The sequence below is a fragment of the Neofelis nebulosa genome, chromosome 7 (genome assembly GCF_028018385.1).
Source record: "Neofelis nebulosa isolate mNeoNeb1 chromosome 7, mNeoNeb1.pri, whole genome shotgun sequence".
Classification (NCBI taxonomy): domain Eukaryota; kingdom Metazoa; phylum Chordata; class Mammalia; order Carnivora; family Felidae; genus Neofelis; species Neofelis nebulosa.
This window is the reverse complement of record NC_080788.1, coordinates 25,851,328-25,878,749: the sequence shown is the minus strand read 5'-3', so window position 1 is coordinate 25,878,749 and position 27,422 is coordinate 25,851,328. Positions and strand designations below refer to the sequence as shown.

Here is a 27,422-nt window from a genome sequence, read left to right as displayed (position 1 = left end):
TACTTTTGTAGAATTTTTATTATACTAAGTATATTATTCAGCTCAGGCTCCCAAAACAAAGCACCACAGACTACATGGCTTAACCAACAGAAATTTACTTTCTCATAGTCTTGGAGGCCAGAAGTCCAAGATCAAGGTGCAAACAGGTCTGGTTTCTCCTTGTCTTGCAAATGTCTTCTCACTGTGCCACAAAATCTTTCCTCTCTGTGTCCATCCCTGCTGTATTTTTGTCCAAATTCCTTCTTTTTATAAGGACACCAGCCATATTCATTTACAGTCCATCCTAATGGCCTCTTTGTAACTTAATCATCTCTTTAAAGGCCCTATCTCCAAATACAGTCACATTCTGAGGAATTAGGGGCTAGGAATACAAAGTATGAATTCTGGGGGACAAAATTCAGCTCATAACACTAAGATTTTAAGATATAAATTACACAGGGCTTTTCAGTCAAAGGCATATGCTTCATGGCCTGACCTTAGTAAACGAAGTCAGATAAGCTACCCATTGCCAGAGTAAATCCTGTTTTATGCTCCTCCTCCTGGATCATCTCTATCTCTACAGAAACAAGGATGTCTCCTCCCTCCTAAAGGAGGAGGCTCCTACTTTAAAGGCCCTCACAGGCTCAGAGGTCTCTGTGGTCTGTCACACCAGTTCTTTCTCCTTCCATCCTATCTAGGCTCCAACCCTCACTTGGAGGCATGGCGATGTTGGAGGAGAAAGGAAGGGAAATGCCTCCCACTCCATCTGCTCCCTGGGTAGAAGATAGTTGTACCTCTTCCCCAATAAACTACATAAATTTCCCTATTTAATCTTTGTCCCATTTCCAGGTCCATGTTGAGTCCTACCATTTTCTTTGACCCTTTGTCCCAAGTATAGAGCCAAGGCTGAAATTAGTGAAATACAATGTAGTGCTAACCTTGTCTATAGATTACTCTTAGGGAAAGGAATTCCTTTTATATTTCCAGCATCAGGGAATTACATGACATCAGATTTAACTCCCTCTAAAAGTGCTAAATGTTTATGTAATTTGGGTTTCAGTGAGTGAATCTATTTCTCTCATGTGGCAAACTTTTTACACTGATTACAGATCTCAATAATTAATATGATATCTATGATATGATCTACATTATCTTCAAATGTTATTTTATTTTTCAAAGATATTGGAAACCATTGTTTGAGGCAGTATTTTATTTCAGTTACTCTTAATAACGGCAAAATGGTCTACTTGTGGAAAGTCATTTATTCCCAAATGGCAATGAAATATGACATTTGGTATATAGTTCTGGCCAGATACCTGTCCAGCTCTGCCTCTATGCTATGGCATGAGCAAGTTCCATGTCAGAGACTGAGAGCAGCTCTTGTTGCCTACTTGTTTCTACCACCTACCACCTCTGACCTCTTGAATCCTTTGGTCAGAATCTTGACTAATCACTCTCTCTGTAAGCTTTCTCAAGAAATAACACACAAAAAATTAAGTCTGAGAGAATCTGTTTATTATTAAGACAATGACATATTTAAAATACATCCTAAGACAGTTTTGTCTAAGCACTGAAATATAATATATTTCAGCCTGAAAAGGAAGGGAGTAGAGTTTACTTTCTAACGGGTTATTGATTGATGATGATAGTCCACAATACTAGTACTTATCTGCAATTGCACAATCCTCAAAGCTCTGAAAACCCAAATCTGTCTTACATTTGGCACAAAAACTTGCCAACAAGACGTGATCTGAACTAATGGAAAGCTATAGGTAGATCTCATTTATTCAACTTTTGGATATTTCTATTTTTACTGCAGAATATTAATGTGTTTTATTACATGGCGCTGTGTCTGATACTGCTAAGGTGCAAGCAATATACATGGTGATATGTACCAAATGACTTTTTAGGTCCCAATTTTTTAAATTCTCAAACTTATCTGGCTATAGTAGTTTTGTGTAAGGTACTATGGATGCATAGATAATAATAATACTCTATATTCAAGATTTATTTGCAAGGTTACATTTAAATACTGTGTATATGCTACTCAGTATAGTGAATAAATCAATACAAAAGTAAAGGTAGCTGCAAGTTGTTTTCAGACATGAACACTGCCCAACTACACTTTTTTCATTTTCAGACAGTTGTATATAAACAGCTTTAATATACAGCAGGAAAACTTCTCTGTGTTCATTTGAAGAAAATGCATAATTTATTTAATATGTGTTAAGTGTATCATTCCTTACAAGGCTCTGTCCCAGGTACTACTGGAAAAACAAAACTACTGGTTACATAGATGCTAAAAAAATATATTTAAAAAAAATTACTACCGCCACTGAAAATTTTTACATAAATCTTAGAATTGTAACTCTTCCACATGTTTCTGAATCAACTCAAGGTTTTTGTTTGTGAATTTTTGGCCTCAGTTTCTCTTTATTGTTAAACATATTAATGAAGCTTGTTATGGTTTTAATAATTTTATTAATGTTATTGCTGTTACTGTTAAGCTTATCTTTTATTCTATTTCCTGAAGTTTTTTGTTATAGTTATGTAAAAGCTTCAAAAACTTTTTTAGAAATTTAAATTAGGAATTTATCTTGAACTTGAAACTTATTTCTCCAATGTTTATCTGAATTTCTTTGATGTAACATCAGACTGAATTTGTAAAGAGAAGCAGTAGGCTTCTCTTTACAAATATTGCTCCTGGTAGGATCAAAGTTCAGTGAAAATAGAGTTTTCTCAAGGGATTTAGAACGGATTTCTTCTAGGCTAGGTTGAAAAACCATGTGAAATCAAAAGGAGGAGAAAAACGTTATTTGAACCATTCAGAAACTCTGAGTAGAATGTTTTCAGCTTAAAACCTAAGCCAAAGTTGTAGAAAGCAAAATCCAACAATTAATTTTTTTTCTAAAATGTAGATAATGCATTTTATCAGGAATATGTGTTTTAATTAAAAAAAAATCTTTACATAATTTCAAAAGCTGTCTACTGCCTATATAAAGTTAGAAAATATAAATCAACAAAACTAAGACGTGATAATATACTCTGTCACTCAGAAGTGACACTATCTGCCCACAGTGGATGTCTCTAGACCTTTTTCTTTGTATATGACCATCTACCATTATAGTTTTACCAAAATAAGGCCATACCACATATTATATTTGAAAAATATGTACATCTTGTTATGTCAAAAATTTTATTCAGGGAACCTGGGTGGCTCAGTTGGTTAGTGTCCTGCTCTTGATTTTGGCTCAAGTCATGATCTCTCAGTTTGTGGGATTGAGCCCTGCATAGTGCTCCATGCTGACAGCATGGAGCCTACTTGGGACTCTCTCTCTCCCTCTTTCTCTGTTCCTCTCTCACTCACATTGTCTTTGTCTCTCTCAAAATAAATAAATAAACTTTAATTTTTTTTATTCTATGAAATATCATCTGTCCTCAGTTGTATGTAAAATCTCCTCTATGGTTGTCTTGTCCAAATCAGGATTCAAATCCACAACTATACCTTGAATTTTGTGGTGATGACTCTTACATCTCTATTACTTTGGTACAGTACACCTTCTTTCCCTTGTCTTTATTCATGACACCAACTTATAGAAAAAATTTCCAAAGCTAAGTATCCCAAGAGGAATATTCAGCCATATGAATTTGTCTGGTTATGTCCTTGCGGTATTTCTCAGTTTAATTCTCTAGCTCCTATAGTTTCTACAAACTGGCAGCTAGATCTCCAAGCTTGATAAGTTCATGCAAAACATTATTGGCCACCATTCATTTTCTGTGATATTGTGTACTTTGTAATGCAGGACAGCAGGAGGCAGGACATCTGGTTGATCAATGGTTAGTGATTGGAAATCAAAAACTGAATGGAGGTTATGACAATATTACCCTTCCTTGTGCAATTAGGCTGTTTCTCTTGCTCCTTGAAACTAATCTATGTGGTATTATGCTAACACTCTGTGAAAATCCAGTTGCCCATGAATAAAATGTGGTGCCATAATGATGATGTTTCTAATTCTATGACTTCTTTCATTCTTATCACTATTAGTTGTTTTCTCATATAACAAAGAGCTTTCGTTATCACCTAGGTTTATTTGTTCACCTCACCTGTAGTTCCTACTAAAAAAGCAAAATAAAGACACTGATTTTCAAAGCAGTAACATGACTTTTAATTATTTTTTTTTCTGGTGCTGTCTTTCCTGAGTTCCATGAACCCATGTATGTTATTGCTTAAATGTATTCCCCTCTACTATAATAAAACATTTGAGCCCATTTTATGTGACCTCATTGGTCTTTAAATGTTTTCTTGTTTTGTGGCACTAGATCCCTTCTTCACCTTATTCCTTCCTGTGTTCTTTGTACCACCATGTCTCCAAGGAGACAGTGATTTACTTATCAATGACTGAAGGAGGTTAAAGTTAGATTCCTTAGAGCTTCGAAGATGGCACTTTCAATGCTAAATCAATAGAAAGCTAAAAGCCATTTCTGTCAATTTCTATTGATTAAAGAGACCTCAAGTTTAAAAGGCTCTACTACTATTAGAATGAAAAGTACATCATTCAAAGTAACCTTTTCATACTTACACATAGAAAATTCAGGACAAAAATTAATCAAATGAATTTTTAGGATTTTTTTTCTCAGAATTATAAAAATTTATCTAAAGAAATCTTAGACATGCAGCCAAATCTGATTTAAACTCAGAGCAGACTTTCTTTCACTGGGAAACTGAAACTAGACTCCCACAACTAAGTGTTCAAGCCCATCTGTTACTAACAACATTCTTATAATATTGCAGTTGATTTAATGGGAGTCAACTGGGTGATGGTACAACCAGCTGGACATGGGACATACAAGAAGAGAAAGAGTATTCTCTGCAAGAAGGAATTGGTCATTAGGAGTGAATTAGATGAATAGCTCCTTCTGTCCCACAAGCCCCCCAATCCTGACAGAAGATCCCATGCAATATTTGGGATATACTTATACTAAAAATTGGGCTGTTTATCTGAAATTCAAATTTAATTAGGCATGCTATAGTTGATCTGACAGCCCTACACTCAAAGCCAATTCGTTTATGGCTGGAGGTGTGTGGGGGGGGGGGGGCGCACATCTTCTATAGTTGTCCCTTATCTTACTTGAGCATAAGTTTCCTCCTTGCTGGAATCTTTGCCTTACATCTCTATTACTCACCTGCTATGTCCTCTCCCAGTTCTTATGTTAAGTCAGGGTCTTATGATATTTGTCTCTATGCCCTACTTTTCCTCGTCATCCTAAACCGATAATCCAGTTTCAGATTTTATGCCTTTAAATGCCTTACCCAAACACAACCAAACATTACTCTCATTCCTGTGTTCAGATAACCTGTTTTTTTTTCATGACCTTCAGTTCTGCCCAGACTTCTGGTTATAGCCTTCCATAATTTTCTACTGTTGAAATGCACAATTTTGTAGCTCAGATGACTCTACATGAAAAGAATCCTAATCTGGCATAGTGAAGGCTTTATTTTATGCTGTGTTTGTTACAGGGCTGGAAACAAATTGTATTGAATGTGCTTGTTCTGCTTTGTGACAAGTGACTCATTGTTGATTATGTTTTAAGGGTTTTTTAAGAAGCTGTTGGTTAGATTGTCTCTGTTCAAAGCTAAATGGGTTACCGGGTGTTGGCACTTGTCCTATTAACATTTTGATTGAACTATCTTCATCCTGGAAACATGTTACAATGTGTTACACATGTTACAAGTTACATATCACTTAGTTATTTGGTGTTTTATTTTATCATATATCTATATCATCATATGTATCATATATCAATTTTATCAATATCATGCCTTGTCCCCACTTCCATAGAATCTGATTCATTGGATCTTAGTTTTAACACAGATGTTTGTGCATTTTAAAGTTTTCCTGGTCATCGTAATGTGCACCACAATTAAGAATAACCTAAAATGGAACAGAAATGGGATCAGAATATCAGTTAATACTATATTTTTACTATTGGCTCAACTGAGAGGATGAAACTCATTCTTAGGGGGTGGGGATTTCTTGGTAGGTTTTAGGATAATAGCACTCTAAGAAAGACAAAGGAAATTCTAGATATATAGAAAAGCAATCAAGGCAATACTAATGAATACTAATGAAGAAATGTATAGCATGTTTTGCAAATTAAGGGTAGATTGGTAGAACCAGGGGTACCCCTAGAAAAGACATATGCATTTGAGTATGAGATTCTTATCTCCTTATCAGGCTTCTTCAAACAGTTTATGGAATCAATGCTGAAGTATCAAATACTATGGAATGTACCTAGAATATATAATGTTAATTAGGCTCAAAAAGCAAATAAAATGCCCAGGTTCTCTGTCAACTAAAATCAAGAATGATACTAGAGAAGACCTGGGTTAACATATTGACAAGCATTCAGGAGCAGGACCAATGGATAAGGATGAATCACTGAAGGATGAGAAAGAGAACACTAGTTTGGATGTGACATTGTTTCCAACTGGATATTATGCTCAAATTGGATGGCACAGTCCAGCTTCCTGGTAATGAGGCTTGATAATGGAATTCCTTCCATGCAGTTGTGCTTGTGTGTGAATATAGACACAATACACCATCTCACCTCCTAAAATATTGTCTCCAATGTCCACTCCAGCCCTTTCTTACTTCTACCTGGAGAAGAATTCAGAGCATTTATCTCTGAATATTTTAGAGAAATCTAAGAACATAGTCATAGAAATTATTGTAATCATTTTTTCATGTTTAATAAAAAGAGGAAAACTAATCTTCCTGGGAATTTATTCCCAGATAGAAATGACTTAAAGTGAATGTAGATCTTTCCTCCTTATTTGTATCATCATGATCATCAACATCTTTAAAAGATTTTCAATAAACAAAGAAGAAGATGATTGCTGTTCTCTTCTGGAAGGCCTTAATAAAGAGAAGTGTGCCTTAATCCTATATACATGTGGATCACAAGCCCCATGAAGCCTCACCTCATTCTTTAAATCATGTGAGAATGATTCTGGGTAACAAATAATCACCACAGTGGTCTCTAGAGATGAGTCTGTGGAGGTATATGGGAACAGTGAGTGTGGTTCAATTGCTAACTTTACAGAGAACAAGGTGCCAGAGATGTAACCACTCAGCTTACCACCTCCCCTACAGGCTCACTTTCAAAGACTTGGTGCTGCACATCTTGTGCCAGATGATGCCTTAGTCATGCTCATACAATGGAAACACTGTGTTCACTTAGACACCAAAACAAACATTTTGGTTTTAGCAATGCCTTGAGGAGGAAACGTTTTGTTTGTTTGTTTAAATGTTTATTTTTGAGAGAGAAAGAGAGAGAGGATGAGCGGGCGAGAGGCAGATAGAGGAGACAGAGGATCTATACTGGGTTCTGTGCTGACAGCAAAGAGCCTGATGCAGGGCTTGAACTCACAAACTGTGAAATTGTCACCTGAGCCAAATCGGACGCTTAACCAACTGAACCACCCCAGTGCCCTGAGGAGGAAATTTAATTGCATTTCATCCTAGACAGGTAAGTAGGGACTTTCTTTGTATATATTTTCTCCCTGTCATATTTTTAAGAATATCTCTTCCTGACTCATCCATAAGGATAAGGGTAGGAATGGATCTGTCTCATTTATGACTATAGGAACCCCAATTCCAGTACCATCCTTACTCCAAAGCAAGTGCTCAATAAAAGTTTGCCAATAAATACATGAATGAATGAAGGAAACTGAAAATAAAAATTAGGTAATTTGTTACCTAATTTAAAAGTTCATCAAGGCAATGGTTCAATGTGATTTCCGAATGGAAAATATGCTGGCTAATAAACCACTTGTTTTTCCCAAAAGCTTAGGAAATACTCTTTGTCCCAAGGAACTTAGAATTTATCCATCTCATAGATGCAAGGACTGATAAAGCGTGTAGTATGAAAAAGAAAAAAAAAATAAAGTCAACATCTTAAATCAATGTATTAGTTTCTCAGAAAAAAAATATATAATTCTAACAGTGAAAGGCAAGCACCCTTAACATAATCTGTGACTATAACAAATTGAGCAAATGATAATGGAAATTAATTTATTGCTGGATTTTTTTTATTCCCATTTTCTTGAGTAAACCCATGACTCATTTTATGATAAAATCAAAATCATTCATGAAAAGTAGAGATGCAATCAGTATGAGTTGAAACTAGACTTTCTTCTCTTGCATTATACATGAGCAATTTGCCAAATTGCCAACTAACTGTCCAGAGGCACATTTTTTAATACATGAATGAGCTAATGTAGCCGTGCAGATGATGGTAAAAGGAGTTCACCTTGCATTAGCCTTGACTCATCACAATAAATTTAAAATGTTACCATAAATAGTTGTCCTCTTTTTGTAAGTGACCTACATGTCAGATTTAAACACTTTTTGTGTCCAAATGCATTGATGGAGGGCATTCTGGTTGCCTAAAAAGATATGTCTCTTTAGGGAAGAATGTTCAATGAGAACCCAGAAGCAAAGTTGGTAGCTAGTGATGTCATGAGGAGGGAGCCACAAGTGGTGGTCTTGTGCTCTGCCTCCACAAAGAGACCTATTAATGATGAAGTAAAATTGTGAGGGAATTGGTATTAATGAAAATATTCTTTAAATTAATTTTCAACAAAAGGGGTTCCTTTTAAAAATCTTTACCATAGAGGAATTGCCTCTTGCTTTTTCCATACTCTTCTATAGATTGAAATATGTTTTATAGATATCTTATTCATTTATACAACAATGTTGAATCATAAATGAATAAGTGATATTAGTTTAAAGTAAAATATTTCTGGGGCACCTGGGTGGGTCAGTTGGTTAAGCGTCTGACTCTTGATCTCAGCTCAGGTCATGATTTCACGTTTCATGAGATAGAGTCTTGCATCGGGCTCTGCATTGACAGTGTGGAGTCTACTTGACATTCTCTCTCCGTCTCTCTCTGGCCGTTCCCCACCCCCCACTCTCTCAAAATAAATAAATAAACTTTAAAAAATGAATAAAGATATTCCTGAGTAAGAACCTTGGCTCCATCACTTTATTATGAATAAGTGTCCCAGCTTCCTAGAACCCAGGTTTCTGTATTTATGGTGTGTGTATAACAATCCCTACATCATGGGGTATGGTGAGGAGCAAGTAAAATAATACATGTAAGTTTCCATTGAAGTACTTCAGCCTGTGATGTATGAAGAACTTACTATATGATGTAAACACACAAAAGAATAAGCACTCTCCCACACCTCAAAAAGCTCAGAGTCTTGTGGGGAAGTTATATGTGAAACAATATAGTGTGACCCATAATTCCAATAACCTCAATATGTGGAAAACTATGAGATGCAGTGAAGAAATTTTCCATCTCAGTTCTATTAATGTCATTTTCAAATACTTTTCTCATTTCTATCTCTATTTCAAAGATCTTCTGTAGAAAATTGTGACTTCCTTGGAAATTCAATTCCCCTGATTCTGTTCTCTGCATAAGGATGATGCTTAGATCTTTGGGTATTGAAGTTTTTCTTAAGCACACTGTAGAAAATCCTCTCAAGACACATACACAATAATCAAGAGGATGGAGTGCATAATGCACAATTCAACTAAAAATTAAAATTTTATGGGATCAATACCAAATGAATGTCAAAGGCCACTAAGACTTGCCAGAAGTAAATATTTGATTCTGACATTTCATATTTTAAACTAGATTCCTAAGGATTTAGTATGTGCATTTACAAGTTATTATGATACTACAGTGTATGAGTGATGTATTAGTCAAGATAGGTCATGCTGCAGTAGCAAACAACTCGAAATCCAAATTGCTTACAACATGCATATATAGAGTATGTTTTCACAAGAAGTCTCTTCTTATTTCACTGTTACCTTGGAACTCAGGTGACAAATGTTCCATTTGTTATCTCAACTCAAACTTCAGGGTATGCTGTGGTGGAGGGAGTGAGCTTGGAAAATTGGTCTCCAGTTCTTAACTACATCCACTTGGAAGGAATACATTTCTTTACCTCAAATTTCCTTAATCAAAGCAAGCCATAAAGTCACCCTAACATCAAGGGATTGGGGTGTGCCTTAGGAGAGGGGAGAAACAGTAATGAATTAAACCTACAAATGTCTAGTACAATCTACCAAAGGGATTTTCCACATACAACTAGTCAATACTCATCCTCTCTCTACAAAGTACCCAAAGTCCCATTTAGTACATCACCAAGCTCTCAAGGATACATAGAAATGTCTTCATTGTGTGTGAATACGGCTTCTTTTGATCCTTTTGACCAACGAACAACAACAATAACAACAAATTTTTTTTTTCTTTTTTTCCCTATCGAACCACCCTACCAAGGTGAAACAAGGATAGGATCTCTGCATCAAACACTCCTCTTTGGAGAGGGAAACAATAGGCACACATTGTCACTGGTACAGAGCAACACTGAAACCCTGCTAGGCAGATGATGTGAGAGTTCCTGAGCTGTGAAGGGAGAGTATATCTTAATTCCTCTCCTTGGGAAGAAGTCTCAATTCCACTATTCAAAAAAAACATTGTTTGTGTTTCTTCATTTTCCGCCTTCAGTTTGGGGAGTCTTCCTTTTCATTTGCTTCTGCAACTACAGTAAAGTAGGTGCTGAGGATGAACTTTGTCATGGGGAGTTACTGGAAGGAAGGGCTGTGAGAATTTCTACATGTCTATCTAGATGGATAGGTGCTCAAGGGTGACCTTACACCTAGAATAATCTCAGCTTCCTGGTTCCCTCATCAAAAATTTAGCCAGTTTCTTTATCAGTTTGATTCCAGTGAGTGGTATATGCCAGCCAATAGTCTTACTTATATCATTTTTTGAGATGGTGTCTAGAGTGCTAATTTTTTTTTATCTTGGCTTCAGAAGAGTTTTATTAAATTTAGAGGCTAGGACCATGAATATATCTAGCTTATGTTGGGAGGACCACAACAGTTGTGATTTATCCTCTATCCTGATTTTAATCCAATTGAAAATGTACTGGGTGTCACACTCTACTTCTGATCCTTTCTCTGAAACATCTTAGTTGGTTAAAGATTATACAGGGCATTTGAACCTGGAAGCCTCTCTTAATTTTGTCTTTTACTATTTTGGGTCAAGAATATTATTGTCTAACTTGCCAGACTCTGAGTTTTGGAATGCTTTACATTTCTTTTTACTTCTGCTTAAACACCAATTATTTCCTAAGTTAGCATTTGTCTTGTAATACCTTGCCAAACAAAGCTGACAGCTATCAATAATAGTATTACTGTCATGTGTATTAACTTCTAAGGCTATAAATATATTAGATTCATAGTTCATTAGGTTCACTAGGCACAACTCCTCTGAAGTTATCAGAGGTGAGAATTTCAACAAATGCTTTGCCACTACATAATAAAAATAGTCTTCTCTTAAAGCTCTCACATCAGTGTCCTCACTGTTAGCCACATAATTATGTTTTGGATGTAGCTGTAGCCTTGTTCCATGTGACAATCACTATATTTGTCAGGACAGATTAGATGATGCTATGTAACAAACAAGACACAAATCTCAGTGGGTTTAAGCAACAAGAGTTTATTCCTTGATTGGGCCTCATGTCCTTCAGAGGTTGTGAAGAGTGGGGACGGGGGAGGAGAGGTTGGGAGAGCTCTATTTGTCTGAAATCCAGGCTGAGAGGGGCTGCATCTTCTCATAGTGCCCTGTAATGCAATAATGAGGCCATGTAACCCAAATCCACTTAAGTTCAATTAAGGCAAGATATCTGGCTTACAATTTTATGAATTGAAATACAAACTGAAATATTTTTATGTTGTTTTAAAACGTGTATATATTAGTAGACTTAGAGTATGGTATTATAGCATGCTTGATAGTAAAGAAGAAACACTTGAAATGTTTCTGACTTAATAATATTGATAAAACATCAGAGGTTATTGACCATGTTAGTCATTAGCACTTATTCTTTCATTTCAATTAATTACTGAATGAAATTTTCTTAAGATTTTTTTTCGAAGTTGAGCAGTCATTGTAAAAATACAGATAAACAACTGATCAAAGCAAATAAAAACAAAGACCCTACATTGAAACAGTATAGCAGTTCAATAGATGATAAGGGAAAGAAACAACAAAGACATTGTGAAAGCATGAAGTACACAGCTTACAAAACAATAGCCACTCTAATTTTGGCTAAGATTTTGCATCCTTATACTCTCAGAATTTCCACTGATGCATAAATGGAACCTGACTCAACACTGAGACCTTGCTACTCAAATGTGGACCAGTGGCATCAGCCTCACCTGGGAGGTATGTTAGAACTGCAGAGTCTCAGGGCGCCTGAGTTGCTCAATCAGTTGGGCATCTCACTCTTAATTTTGGCTCAAGTCATGATCTCAGGGTCTGGGATCCAGCCCCGTGTTGGGCTCCACCTTGAGTGTGGAGCCTGCTTAAGATTCTCTCTTTTCTCCCTTTGCCCCTCCCCACTGCTCATGTGTTCTTGCTCTATCTCTAAAAATAAATAAATAAATAAATAATAATAATAAAAGAAGAAGAAAGAAAAGAAAAACAGAGTTTCAGCCCACCAGGCTCAAGTTAGAATCTGCATTTTAAAAGGATACAGGTGTTTTCTGTCCATGGTAAAGTTGGAGGAATGCTGCACTAGAAGATTGTAAAATCATTTCAACCTTGTTAAATTAAAGAAAACCTCTCACCAACAGTCTGCACAGCCCCCGCCAAAACCTAAAGGCATAAATAAACTGAAAGTACCTTTCTTCTAGTCAGTTTTGAAATTAGAAAATTCCTAAGAAGATAGACATGAACAATTTGTCCATTCTTGCCCCTGCCCTCTAGATAACATAGGCTGATAAATAATCTACTGGCCTTGCAGAAGCTGATCTGAAGAAGACAATCGTGTTTTCAAATGTCAAGTCTACAAGACATTGATGTTGCCTGTGTGTTAAAGCCCCCAGGTTTGTGTCAGACCCTCTGACTTGGCAAGAGGAGAGAGAATCCTCTGCTTTCCTCCAAACCAGGAGAGGAGAGAATTTACCTTAGGGAGAGGAAGGTGATTTCATCATGTAAGAGAGATGCCACAGTGGGAAAAGGAATACTGGGGGCTGTGAAGGAAGAGATACCACAGCCACTTGAAGCGACATGTCAGGGGTAAGCAGGAATCACCAATGTGTGCAGTAGCCACTAGCCACATGTGCCCTTCTCCCCCTTTCAAAATAGCTGTCAGATATACTATTCCACTGCTGCAAATCCTGCATGTAGACCAGGCCCAGGCTTTCCATGGACTTCAAGGTCTGCAGTACCTGGATCTGGCAACCTCTCTGTCCCTCTGCTACCTTCTCTCCTCCTCAGTTGATGTTTTCCAGATGCATCAGGCACCAAGCATATGCCAGCCTCAGGTCCTCTGCATTTACCATCACATCATTCTGGAATGTTCTCTCTCTGACACCCACAGAGATAACTTTTTGTCACTGCGTTTAGGTTTCCTTACCCAATACTCCTTACCTTAACTCTCATGTGAATATCCAGTAGACACCAGCACCCAACCTGCCCCAGGTCCCTCTATTCTCTTTCCCTCTTTTATCCCTTATAACACCTATCCCAACTAACATATTTATGATTACTTATTTATACACAAGTTTCCCCCCCTTCACCAGAACACAAACCACCAGAGTAGTGACTTTGCCTGCCAGCCGCAGTTATCCATGTCCAGTGTCTTGAGTAGGGACCAGTGCTGTGATAGGTGCTCAGTGAGTAGCATGAATGATAAAATTAGTGTGTGAGTCAGGATGGCTGTGATGTTTCTGTAACTCCCAAGCAGCTCTTTCTCCCCACAAGACCTGTCACCAGCACCTAAGACCTCGGTCCACTGCCTTCTCTCAAACTCAAAACCTCTGGTTTATAAATGAGCCTACCTTGTATTGTTGTTTAAGATGAGGGCTACAGGAGACAGCAAGGTGTCTACTAAGTGTATCTTTAATACCTAAGTAGAACTTGCTTAGAAGTTATATACATAGTTTCTGGTGGTTTCTATAACAAATCACCTTGAACTTCATGGTTTAAGACCACAGAAATGTATACTCTCATTGTTCTGGAGGCTAGCAATCCAAAATTAGCACTAATGAGCCAAAATAGAGATGGAAGCAGGGGCACACTCCCTCCAGAGGCTGTAGGGTAGAACCATTTCTTGTCTCTTCAGGCTTCTGGTGGCCGGCAGCATTTCTTGGCTTTGGGCTGCATCACTCCAGTCTTCAAGACCAGAATATTCTTTCTGTTCCATCTTCTTTTTGCCTTCCCCTATGTGGGTATGTCAAATTTCCCTCTTCTTTCCTTTGATAAAAATACAAGTGTTTGTCTTTAGGAACAACCCAGATAACCCAGGAAAATAATCTCTCCATCACAAGATCCTTAATTGATCACATCTGAAAATATTTTTTTCTTTCTTTTCTTTCTTCTTTCCACCCTTCCTCCTCCTTTTTCCCCCCCCCCCTCAGTAGGTTCATGCCAGCATGGAGACTAATTTGGGGCTTAATTTCACAACCATGAGGTCAAGAATCAGACCCTAAACCAACTGAGTCACTCAGATACTGCTCCTTCTTCTTCTTTTTCTTCTCCCTCTCCCTTTTCCTCCCTTTTTCCCCCTCCCCTTCCACCTCCCACTTTCTCTTCTAACAAGTCCCAGGGATTAGGGGATTAGGACATAAATGTTTTCTAGGGAGTCCTTTTTCCATCTACACACTATAGATTTTGTAATTTCTATTAAAAGACGAATCATAAAATACTTTATCAACATTTCAAACAGGAAAAGAAACTAAGAATTAAGGAATCAATTTTTAGCATTCACATGTGAAGTTGTATCATTTTTCTTCTTTTTCCCCCAAACAGTATGTGCTTCTTGGAACCACTTCGGTTTTGGTAGCATCCAATATGGAAAAATTAATTATAGCTGCTTGTGATGAAATGGAGTATTGGCTTTAAAAAATACCAAAATTAAACTTAATGGGGCACCTGGGTGGCTCAGTCAGTTGAGCATATGACTTCAGCTTAGGTCATGACCTCATGGTTTGTGAGTTCGAGCCTAGCATCAGGCTCTCTGTTGTCAGCACATAGTCCACTTCAGATCCTCTGTCCCCCTCTTTCTCTGCACCTCTCCTGCTCATTTTCTCTCTCAAAATAAATAAATAATAAAATATTTTTAAATAATAAAAAATAGAAATGAAACAATTATTTTTAGGGAGGAACAATGTTTGCTGCTCTGGTTTTACAATGTGTGTGTTTGCATGTAAAAGAAAAAAATATGCTTGTGTAGCTTTTGATAATATGAAACCTTCCTTTTGTTTTTTATATGTAATTGGTACACAGATAACACATTTAGTGAATGAATAACATTTGAATGGTAATATAAGTATATTTTTAGTCATTATGAATTTTGTATGTTTCACTTTAAGGAAAATAACATTTGCATGTATTCATGGGTTATGAATGAATGAGAGACACTGTTTTTCTTCATTTAGTACTTTTCTGTTGGTTAAGAACAGAATCCTCTAGCTATTAACAGATTTAGTTCCTGGCAAAATCCTGTAAGAGGAAATTGAGAATGCCATGAGTAATACTGAGGACACACATAGATCTAGAAAATCTTCAACTGCCCTTGATTTTAAATGCATTTAGAATCTTTTCAAAACCTACAGCAACATGTGGTTATTTGAAATGCTACAATATGTTATTTTGGCTAAAAAGATATTTATAATGAGGGTTGCTAAAAGAAAAGAAAATGGTGTCAAGTCACCAAGTCAAGAGATTATTTAAATTCCTTTCACCTATGAAGTCTTAAGGTCCTATTGTTTTCCTCAACCTCAGCATTCTAAAAATCACACATTTGACATTTTCTCCAATTCTAGTATGCATGTTTTTATTTTTATGTTTAATATTTCTGAACTTGAGAAAGATGTCTGCTATAAAGGGAGGAATAAGTTGTAACACCTTGGGACAAGTCCTTTATCCAAGGGAAAACACCCACTGAGATGAAGGTTTCTTTCATTTGATTTCCATGATGATCTTCATTGGTAGTTCCATAAGGAGTGGACTTGTAGAGTTTTTTATAACTCTTGTTATTATTTAAAATGATTTCCATGAGATGACATTATCATTCTTTATTGAAACAAAAAGTTGGGCATACATAAATTTGCCAACAGTGAAACTCTGGGCAGTAGACATTGCCAAGCCTCTTGGAAGAGAATGTAGAAATTTCAGTTAGTTGAGGTTGGTATCTTCAAGTATCATTGTTCTAGAATTGGAAAACTCTTCTAAAACACTGTGATTCTATATAATATTGGATGACAATCTTCTATGATTTTAGTTGTGATTCTCCCTAAGCCTGGAAAGCATTCAGCTCAGGATTAAGTCTTGGGTCACAGTTATTATGAATGATAGAATTGCCCCCTAGACTTCCTTCTGGTAGGCTAAGGTAGAGTCTGTGCAATTGCTACTATATCCTGCCTAACCTGAACTAGTGTTTCTGGTGAGTAGAAAGGTCAGTGATGAAACTTAAGGAGAAGGACAACTAGCTTTCTAAAACATCCCTGATAGTTTATGAGATTTATTCAACTCTTAACTCTGGAATCTTGAGGATGCAGGGGACATGACTGAGACAAACACTGCAGTAGCCTTTTACTTGGGGTCCTGTTGGCAGTAGCCTTAATTAAACTCTGTATGAGACAAACTGAACAGATTTGGTCCCAGCGTCTGCCAATCAGAGTGGCTGACAGAGTGATGTAGCCATGGGAATATTTGCCAAGAGTCATGATGGCGTAGAAATGATGTGTAGATTTTGTTAGGTGACAATTCTCTACGGGTCTGTTGTGTTTCTTCATGTCTTGTGAGCAAGGTGTTGACAGCCCTGATTACCTTTGTTTTGGTCTACTTTTTTTGGGATGTTCATAGAGTCAGCAGTCTTGGAAGACAGAGATAGTCTCTCTCTTTCTGTCTCTGTCTCTCTCTGTCTCTCTGTATCTGTCTGTTTCTCTCTCTCCCTCTCTCTCTCTCTCTCTCTCTCTCTATCACACACACACACACACACACACACACACACAGGGCAGCCATGCTTACTGCCAACTATAAATAATTTGAGTTTTTAAGATTAGAGTTCCTTTACTGTAGGACCACCAGCTGCATAGGCAGGTATCATCAGGTTCTCAGTGCTACCCTGTAGGACTGGGGTTCAACGAATTATCATAAAAATGCTAATATTCTGGCTATTGCTATTACTGTAATACACTGTTCTTCACCTTTGACCCAAGAGTCTTGTGTATCCTGCCAGCATCCATAAAGCAATGAAAGTCTAACATGCAAGCTTACAAATATGGTGAAATTGCAGACCCTTCACAGTTCTTGACATGTAAGAGAAGCTATTTAACTTTTAGCAACATGTTATTCAGTTAAAGAAAAAATGGAAATGGGTTTAGCTTGACAGAAATGTGTACAGAATTTTCTCTGGTATTCTTTGATTTCCCTTTGAAGATTATACAGTCAATCCTAAAGGTTATAATGCAGTCGAAATCTCAAGCACTAGATAAGGAAAGAAAATTATATACAGGATTCTTTTTATAATTGCTAATGACCAAAAGTAATTCAGAAAAAACATTGAGTCTACAAATACAAACATAATTTAGAATCAAACTTTAATTATGGAGATTAGGAAAGTTGGAGGTAATTGTATGCAAAAGTGTGTACTATCGTTATGCATATTTTTAAGTGTATTTAATATAAAATGTATTTTTTCTCCAAAAGTTCTAGTATCTTGACCATACATCAAATAATTGATGGAATGTTGGACTTGAAATATTTTAATTCTTTCTCTCAAAGATAATTTATTGTACCTACAAAAAAATTAAAACATAACTTTAGACTCTTCAAATTAGAGAGAGAGAGGGAGAGAACCTATACATGTGCCTGAAAAAAAAGTAACAAAACAGATTTGGTTTAGATGAGAATAAAGTTTGGAAAGTAAGAAAATTCTTATTTTTCTTGCTGTTTGCTTACTTCCATTTTTCTACCTTAAAATATAACACTAAGAGGGGCGCCTGGGTGGCGCAGTCGGTTAAGCGTCCGACTTCAGCCAGGTCACGATCTCGCGGTCCGTGAGTTCGAGCCCCGCGTCAGGCTCTGGGCTGATGGCTCGGAGCCTGGAGCCTGTTTCCGATTCTGTGTCTCCCTCTCTCTCTGCCCCTCCCCCGTTCATGCTCTGTCTCTCTCTGTCCCAAAAATAAATAAAAAGCGTTGAAAAAAAAAAAATTTAAAAAATAAAAAAATAAAAAAAAAATATAACACTAAGAATTTTCATGATTTGTTTTACAATTTTTGGAGGCATAATCACTCTGTTTCCATTTCTCTTCTTACTTTGTACATACTTGAAGTGATAAAAGAACAACCCATCATTCTTTTTTTTAATATAATTTATTGTCAAATTGGCTTCCATACCACACCCAGTGCCCATCCCAGCGAGTGCCCTCCTCAATGCCCATCATCCATTATCCCTTCTCCCCTACCCCCCATCAACCCTTAGTTTGTTCTCAGTACCCAAGAGTCTCTTACTGGTTTGTCTACCTCCCTCTCTGTTTGTAACATTTTTTCCCCCTTCCCTTCCCTCATGGTCTTCTCTTAAGTTTCTCAAGATCCACGTGTGAGTGAAAACATGGTATCTGTCTTTCTCTGACTGACTTATTTCACTTAGCACAATAACCTCCAGTTCCATCCATGTTGCTGCAAATGGCAGGTTTTCATTTGTTCTCATTGCCAGGTGGTACCATTGTATATATAAACCACATATTTATCCATTCATCAGTTGATGGACATTTAGACTCTTTCCACAATTTGGCTATTGATAAAAGTGCTGTTATAAACATTGGGGTACATGTGCTCCTATGAATCGGCACTCCTGTATCCTTTAGATTAATTCCTAGTAGTGCTATTGCTGGGTCATAGGGTAATTCTATTTTTAACTTTTTGAGGAAATTCCACACTGTTTTACAGAGTGGCTGCATCAGTTTGCATTCCCACCAACAGTGCAAGAGGGTTCTCATTTCTCCACATCCTCTCCAGCATCTAGAGTCTCTGATTTGTTCATTTTAGCCACTCTGACTGGCGTGAGGTGGTATCTCAGTGTAGCTTCGACTTGTATTTCCCTGATGATGAGTGACCTTAAGCATCTTTTCATGTGCCTGCTGGCCATCTGGATGTCTTCTTTGGAAAAGTGTCTATTCATGTCTTCTGCCCATTTCTTCACTGGATTATTTGTTTTTGGGGTGTGGAGTTTGGTGAGTTCTTTATAGATTTTGGATATAGCCCTTTATTCAATATGTCATTTGCAAATATCTTTTCCCACTCCATTGGTTGCATTTCAGTTTTGTTGATTATTTCCTTTGCAGTGCAGAAGCTTTTTATCTTGATGAGATCCCAGTCGTTCATTTTTGCATTTAATTCCCTTGCCTTTGATAGGGGCACTTGTACCCCAATGTTTATAGCAGCACTCTCAACAATAGCCAAATTATGGAAAGAGCCTAAATGTCCATCAACTGATGAATGGATAAAGAAATTGTGGTTTATATACACAATGGAATACTACGTGGCAATGAGAAAAAATGAAATATGGCGTTTTGTAGCAGCGTGGATGGAACTGGAGAGTGTGATGCTAAGTGAAATAAGCCATACAGAGAAAGACAGATACCATATGGTTTCACTCTTATGTGGATCCTGAGAAACGTAACAGAAACCCATGGGGGAGGGGAAGGGAAAAAAAAAAAAAGAGGTTAGAGTGGGAGAGAGCCAAAGCATAAGAGACTGTTAAAAACTGAGAACAAACTGAGGGTTGATGGGGGGTGGGAGGGAGGGCAGGGTGGGTGATGGGTATTGAGGAGGGCACCTTTTGGGATGAGCACTGGGTGTTGTATGGAAACCAATTTGACAGTAAATTTCATATATTAAAAAATAAAAAATAAATAAATTTAAAAAAAAATAATAATTCCCTTGCCTTTGGAGGTCAAAGAGGACGAAGAGATTGTTTCCTTCTTTCTCCTCTAGGGTTTTGATGGTTTCCTGTCTCACATTCAGGTCTTTCATCCATTTTGAGTTTATTTTTGTGTATGGTATAAGAAAGTGGTCTAGTTTCATTTTTCTGCATGTTGCTATCCAGTTCTCCCAGCACCATTTGCTGAAGAAATTGTATTTTTTCCCTTGGATATTCTTTCCTGCTTTGTCAAAGATTATTTGGCCATACATTTGTGGGTCCAATTCCAGGTTCTCTATTCTATTCCATTGGTCTATGTGTCTGTTTTTGTGCCAACACCATACTATATTTCTGATTACAGCTTTGTGGTAGAGACTAAAGTCTGTGATTGTGATGCCTCCCACTTTGGTTCTCTTCTTCAGTATTACTTTGGCTATTCAAGGTCTTTTGTGTTTCCATACAAATTTTAGGATTGTTTGTTCTAGCTTTGAGAAGAATGCCAGTGCAATTTTGATTGGGATTGCATTGAACGTGTAAATTGCTTTGGGTAGCATAGATATTTAACAATATTTATTCTTCCAACCCATGAGCATGGAATGTTTCTCCATTTCTTTGTATCTTCTTCAATTTCCTTCATAAGCTTCCTATAGTTTTCAACATACAGGTCTTCTACATCTTTGATTAGGTTTATTCCTAGGTCTTTTGTGGTTCTTGGTGCAATTGTAAATTTGATCAGTTTACTTCTCTTGCTGTTGCTTCGTTATTTGCGTATAAAAATGCAACCGATTTCTGTACATTGATTTTTTACCCTGTGATTTTGTTGAATTCATGTATCAGTTCTAGCAGATTTTTGATGGAGTCTATCAGAGGTTTTCCATGTAGTGTATCATGTCATCTGAGAAAAGTGAAAGTTTGACTTCTTCCTGCCAATTTTGATGCCTCTGATATCATTTTCTTTGTCTGATTGCTGATGCTAGGACTTCCAACACTGTGTTAAACAACAGTCATGAGAGTGGACATCCTTGCAGTGTTTCTGATCTCAGGAAGAAAGCTCTCATTTTTTCCAAATGAGGATGATATTAGCTGTTGGCTTTTCATAAATGGCTTTTATGATGTTTAGGTATGTTCTTTCTATCCCATCTTCCTTGAGGGTTTTTATTTAGAAAGTATGCTATATTTTGTCAAATGCTTTTTTCTGCATCGATTGACAGGATCATATGGTTCCTATTCTTTCTTTTATTAATGTGATGCATCACATTGATGGATTTGCGAATATTAAACCAGCCTTGAAGCCCAGAAATGAATCTCATTTGATCATGGTGAAAAATTCTTTTTATATGCCGTTGAATTAGATTTTCTAGTATCTTGTTGAGAATTTTTGCATCCATATTCATATTGGCCTATAGCTTGCCTTTTTTGCTGGGTCTCTGTCTAGTTTGGGAATCAAAGTAATGCTGGCTTCATAGAATGAGTCTAGAAGTTTTCCTTCCATTTCTATTTTTTTGAACAGCTTGAGAGGGATAGATATTAACTCTGCTTTAAATGTCTGGTAGAATTCCCCAGGGAAGCCATCAGGTCACGGACTCTTATTTGTTGGGAGATATTTGATAACTTATTCAATTTCTTCACTAGTTATGGATCTGTTCAAATTTTCTAATTCTTCCCATTTAAGTTTTGGTAGTGTGTGGGTATTTAGAAATTTGTCCATTTCTTCCAGGTTGTCCAGTTTGTTGTCATATAATTTTTGATAGTATTCCCTGATAATTGCTTGTATTTATGAGGGATTGGTTGTAATAAGTCCATTTTCATTCATGATTTTATCTATTTGGGTGATTTCTCTTTTCTTTTTGAGAAGCCTTGATAGAGGTTTATCAATTTTGTTTATTTTTTTCAAAATACCAATTCTTGGTTTCATTGATCTGTTCTACTGTGTGTGTGTGTGTGTGTGTGTGTGTGTGTGTGTGTTTGATTCTATATTGCTTATTTCTGCTCTGGTCTTTATTTTTCTTCTTCTGATGGCCTTGGAGTTTCTGTGTTGTTCTGCCTCTAGTTCCTTTAGGTGTGCTGTTAGATTTTGTATTTGGGATTTTTCTTGTTTCTTGAGATAGGCCTAGATTGCAATTTATTTTTCTCATAGGACTGCCTTTCCTGCATCTCAAAGCGTTTGGATTGTTGTGTTTTCATTTTCATTTGTTTGCATATATTTTTAATTTCTTCTTTAATTGCCTGGTTGACCCATTCATTTTTTAGTAGGATGTTCTTTAACCTCCGTGCATTTGGAGGTTTTGCAAACTTTTTCCTGTGGTTGATTTCAAGTTTCATAGCATTGTGATCTGAAAGTGTACATGGTATGATCCCAATTCTTTTATATTTATTGAGGAGCACCCCATCATTCTTAAGATATTTAGCCAGTTCTTAAGGTCCCAAGTAGGCACCACACCAAAGAGTAAGTGGGGTTTTGATCTTCCTAAAGTAAACAGTATTTTTATCTATGGGGAATGACTGTAATAATTGTCATTCTTCCTTGTAACCTTCCCCAGGCACCTTGCCCAGGTCATTTGTGGCAGCAATCTACTTCTGTATTAATAGGTCTTACATTTACATATCTCCATGTTGAACTGGAAATGGTTGTACTGTATCTCAAAATATTGATATTGAAAAAAGCTACTGGCTATTCTTGTTATGGATAGCAACCACTATATATATATATATATATATATATATATATATAGTTGTTGTTTAATCAGTAATTGAAAACCAATCAAAGTAAAATACATAATACAGTTAATTTTTCTTATTCACAAGAGTTTCATCTTACAAGGTTACCACAAACATTGAATCAATGAACACTGAACTGCTGTTTCTAGGGGAAATACAGGGTGAGTTTCCTATGAGTCTCTGGTCACAATTTTTTATTAACTGATTGATAGATAACTACGTATCTAAACAGTGAGTGTCTGTTTAAAGAAAATTTATTAGGGCCACCGAAGTGGTTCAATCAGTTAAGCATCCAGCTCTTGGTTTTGGCTCAGGTCATGATCTCACAGTTTATGAGTTTGAGCCCAGCATCAGGCTTTGCACTGACAGTGTGGAACCTGCTTGGGATTCTCTCTCTCCTTCTCTCTCTGCCCCTGCCCCATTCAAACTTGTGCTCTCACTATCTCTCTCTCTAAAAATAAATAAATAAACTCTAAAAAAATAAAGACACTTTGTTAAATACATACTGTTGATTCATTAACATTTAATTCTTGACAAACAACAGTATAACTCATGCCTGAAGGAAGTTTATCTAGATTTTCTCTGCAAGGCACATCACAGCTTTCTTGCCCTTGGGAACACTAGACAGCACTTCAGCATTACACTTGGGAACCATTTTAAATAGTGAAATTATCAAAAAGGCACAAAACTACAAAAAGTGACACTAAGTAGGCCACAAAAAAGGACACTTGTTTGCAGTATGAGAGCTGAAACAAGAAAGCAGAGTGACATCTATTTCAACCCCAGCTGGGAATATGTACATGGGAGACTCAAATTTTTGCTTTTCTGTGCATGTCTGCAAATGATCATAAAAGCACTGAGGGTATAGATCTGGGAGAGACAAATTTTAGTGAGTAAGAAAGTTTTGCAAATATTGAATTTATGAATAATGAGGTCTGACTATACATATATTAATTGCCCTTTTGGACACACTTTCTTTCTCAAAACAAGGTTTGAACTTAAATTGCTTCTGAGACACATGAAACAGCACTGAAAACACTGAGTTTAGGACCTTGTTATCCAGCATACATTTATTAATATCCCAACATGTATATTACTGACTCTATTATAGCTCTAGAGATTATGGATGCATTTTTCTCTATAGACAGCTTTGTTCTTTTTTGTTTGTTTGTTTCTTCATTTTGTCTATGGAATAAATGTTTAAAGTATATTCGTCTCTCACTATATACATAAAGAGGGATCACCTTTCATTTTCATTTCCAAGGAAGAACACAGCGTGAACCATAAGCCAGACACATAAGTACCAAAAAATAGCAGACAAGAAGAGCTAATCAGCACAAGTGATCACTTCTCATAACTTGGTGGAAAGAGGAAGAGCAGCACGGGAGTTAATAATATATTAACCGATGACGCAAGAGAACAAGTGTTTCTGCTGTTACACTGCATCATCTGAATTAGTAATTCATTGTAATTCAGAGGAAGAATCACTAATAGTTTACACTACTAAATAAGCTTCCCTGGATCAAAAATAAGCAATTTTATTTGATTCCAGGTAATAATTAGGATGGGATATAAAAGGCATAACAGAGAAAAGAGTAAATGCATGGGAGGCTTCTAACAGCTGGCACTTGATTGCGAGATATCCAGAGAGGTGGCTTCCAGGGAGGTGTTAAAAGTGGCAAAGGGGTGGAAAGAAGGAGGGTGTTGTGTTTTTGTATAACATATAAACTGGACTCATAATTGTACCATTGAATCCTTGCTAGACTACAACTGAAATTTCTGCTATGAATTGTTGGTGGAGAAGACAGTGAACTACCAGAGGGATGTCTGCAAACAACTATCTTGGTAACTATGATTTGATAATGGTAACCATGCACCTTTTAACACGAGATGGCTGTAAATTTTTAAGTAAATTTATAAATTTACTTTGTGAATTGGGAGTTAGATGACACATATCTAAATATTATTTCATTCATTAGTAGATCTCCATACACCTACACTTGTAACCCCAAGTGGAAAACCATCACCAACACTGAACAAATGTCTACTATAGTTGAAGCATCATTTTAAGATCTGGGGAGGATACAAAGAGGCATAAGGCATAATTACCATCCTTTGGGATTTTAGATTATGATTGGAAACACGATATATGTTACAAAAAATAGGAGAGATCAGTACACATTTTAATAATTTTCAGATTTTTATATGTTATCTAAAATAAAGTTCAGTGTTTTGCTTATAAATCCAGGTGTATAGCCCAGCTGCAGTGGTTAGAACACTGCAAGAATTGCTCTGGTGTTCTGCTTCCACAGACAGTAGACAGTGCCAACTGACCAGTGGAAGAGACTGGGTTTGGGCATCTAAGATATCCTTTTTTACCCACCCAATATCTAAACCACCAGAGAATTAAAGCAAAAGACATCAGATGGAGAACCAATATACCATAATTTTACAGAACAACAATAAGTATGGAAGAATGTGTCTTAAATCAGTGGACATGAGGACTTTTCAAATGATACTCTAGAACAAGACAACATGTTCCCAATCATCCCCATGGCTGAGAGGAGAGGGGAGGAAATGCTCCTCTTTTCAGAGGAGAGAGAGGATAGACCCAAATTGAGCATTCTGGATTTAGTCTTCTGCAATTCAGAGTCAGATAAACCCCTCTTTCACCCTCAACACAGAGTGAATAAATGCATGGGGTAAGGGAGGCATACTGTCACTCCTGATACCAAATAAAGTACACAGTGCAAAAATATCAGTGAAAGTAGAAGGGTAATGCAAGATGTATGGTGCCTGAAACCTTTAACAACTTCAATTTCTATACACTGCAAATCATCATAGACAGAGGGACAAAAATATAGATTCAGGATCAAAATTCAAGAGCAATAATTAGAGAGCTGACTTGGACATGACTGACCAAATAGGTTTTTTTTAAGTTACCAAAATAATAGTCCAGGACTCAGTTTTCAAGGATAAAAGTTCCACTCTCTCACTTGCCCTTTAATGAGATGCAATCTTTTCAATTATCTCAAAGACCCTGAGTTCTCAATAAAGTAGTAGAACTTCGCGTTAAAATGCTAATTTCCACATATAAGTCATGGAGGTGGTGGAAGAAGAACCATGAGCTCCATAATTACTGCTTACAGGATAATTAAGAGATTAATATTATGAAAGTTAATTATAAAATTATATTAATTAATTTTAATAGCCCAATGATCCTTCTGGAAATGATGTCTAAGAAGTATGCAGTCCCTAGAGAGACCCACAGGGAGAAAGCAGTGTCAGACTGACATTCAGCCCCAGAATGATGCCCTCTTTGGTCTGAACTGTGATTCAGGAAACATAGGACACATAAAAGGTATGAATGTAAATGTCTCAGATTCTTGGGCTTATGGAGTGTAGTGAGGATGGAAGAGTAACATCTGTTCCCAAATAACTTTGGGTTGCAAGAAAATCCTTTCAAGAACCAAAAGTAAGCCTTATGACTACTTTATAAATTTTTTCGGTCTTACATTACACAAAGGGAAAGTTTTTAAATGTCATGATGATATTTCCTAAATGTAAGATTTGATGATGCATTTACTATCCAAATTACTGCAATAATTAGCTGTCTTCTGGTCCATTTCTCATATAATTTTGAGATCTGTGGCATGGAGAATAAGTTTAACACTGAAACTCCATACTCTGTCGCAGGCCACAAGCCTTGAGTTGTGATTCAAAGCATTCTCATTGTGATATCATCTGTAGTCTGTCTTCCTCCCTAAAATTCATAAATGGTGGGGGTTTTGAGGCTTATTTTGCTTCCAGATTAAAGAAGCTCTTCAATATTTTATTTTTCAAGGGAAAAGAGATATATGCAAGCAAGAATAGTAAGGGTTTAAGATATCATTGTGAAGATAAAAGGATTTGTTTATATGAAGCCAGTGATTTTGGTCTATCACACATCACATGTCAGACATTATCTAAAAGAAGCAATAGTAGGTGCAGGGATTTAACCCTGATCCCATGTAACTGAAGAAGTGAGTACCCTGGGAGTAGTTAGGAGCATGGGTTCCAGAGAAAGATGAATCTTTTATTTCCTCACTACCAGACCTTGAACTGGTACACTGGTATCCCCTAATACCACTCTCAGGTTCAACAATTTGATGGATGGACTCACAGCACTCAGAAGAATCTGTTATACTCAAGTTTTAGTTTATTACCATAGAAGGACACAGGTTAAAGCCAGCAAAGAGGAAATGCACATAGGATGAGGTCCAGAACAAAAAGGCACAAATTTCCACAGTGAATAGCTATGCTCTCCATGTGGTGTTGCATAGAAGGTGCTTAATTCTCCTGACAATCATGTATGACAACACCTGCTCAGTGTTACCAACCAAGAAAACTCATCTGAGCCTTGGTGTCCAGGGCCTTTATTGGATATCTGTCATAGAGTCATGCAGCAACGACAAGACTGACAGCCACTCAATATTTAGCACCCTCATAAATGAAACAGATACAACATGCCTAAAGCCTCAGGCATACAATAACAGAATATCACCCTAAGTCACATTGTTAGCGTAAACTGGTCACATTGACACAACCTGGTCCAGGGCCTCAGTCATAGAAAACCCTTCTCATCAGCTCCCAGAAGTCATCTCCCAGGACTTGGCCAAGGACCAGTCCTTTCCCTGGAATGTGCAGAGTGTGAGTACCTAAGCCTGATTAACCC

The 27,422-nt window shown here is 36.9% G+C and overlaps 1 long non-coding RNA gene across 1 annotated transcript in view; it reads right to left on the bottom strand.

Annotated features, from left to right (window-relative positions):
• Window positions 1–11,536: 11,536 nt before the first annotated feature.
• LOC131516192 (uncharacterized) overlaps window positions 11,537–27,422 on the bottom strand; it is a 34,338-nt gene continuing 18,452 nt past the window's right edge. The window contains exons 2-4 of the long non-coding RNA XR_009263937.1: window positions 13,902–14,316; window positions 12,558–12,633; window positions 11,537–11,681 (exon numbers count right to left, since the gene is read on the bottom strand). This is a non-coding gene — a long non-coding RNA (uncharacterized LOC131516192). The remainder of the gene's footprint in view (window positions 11,682–12,557; window positions 12,634–13,901; window positions 14,317–27,422) is intronic.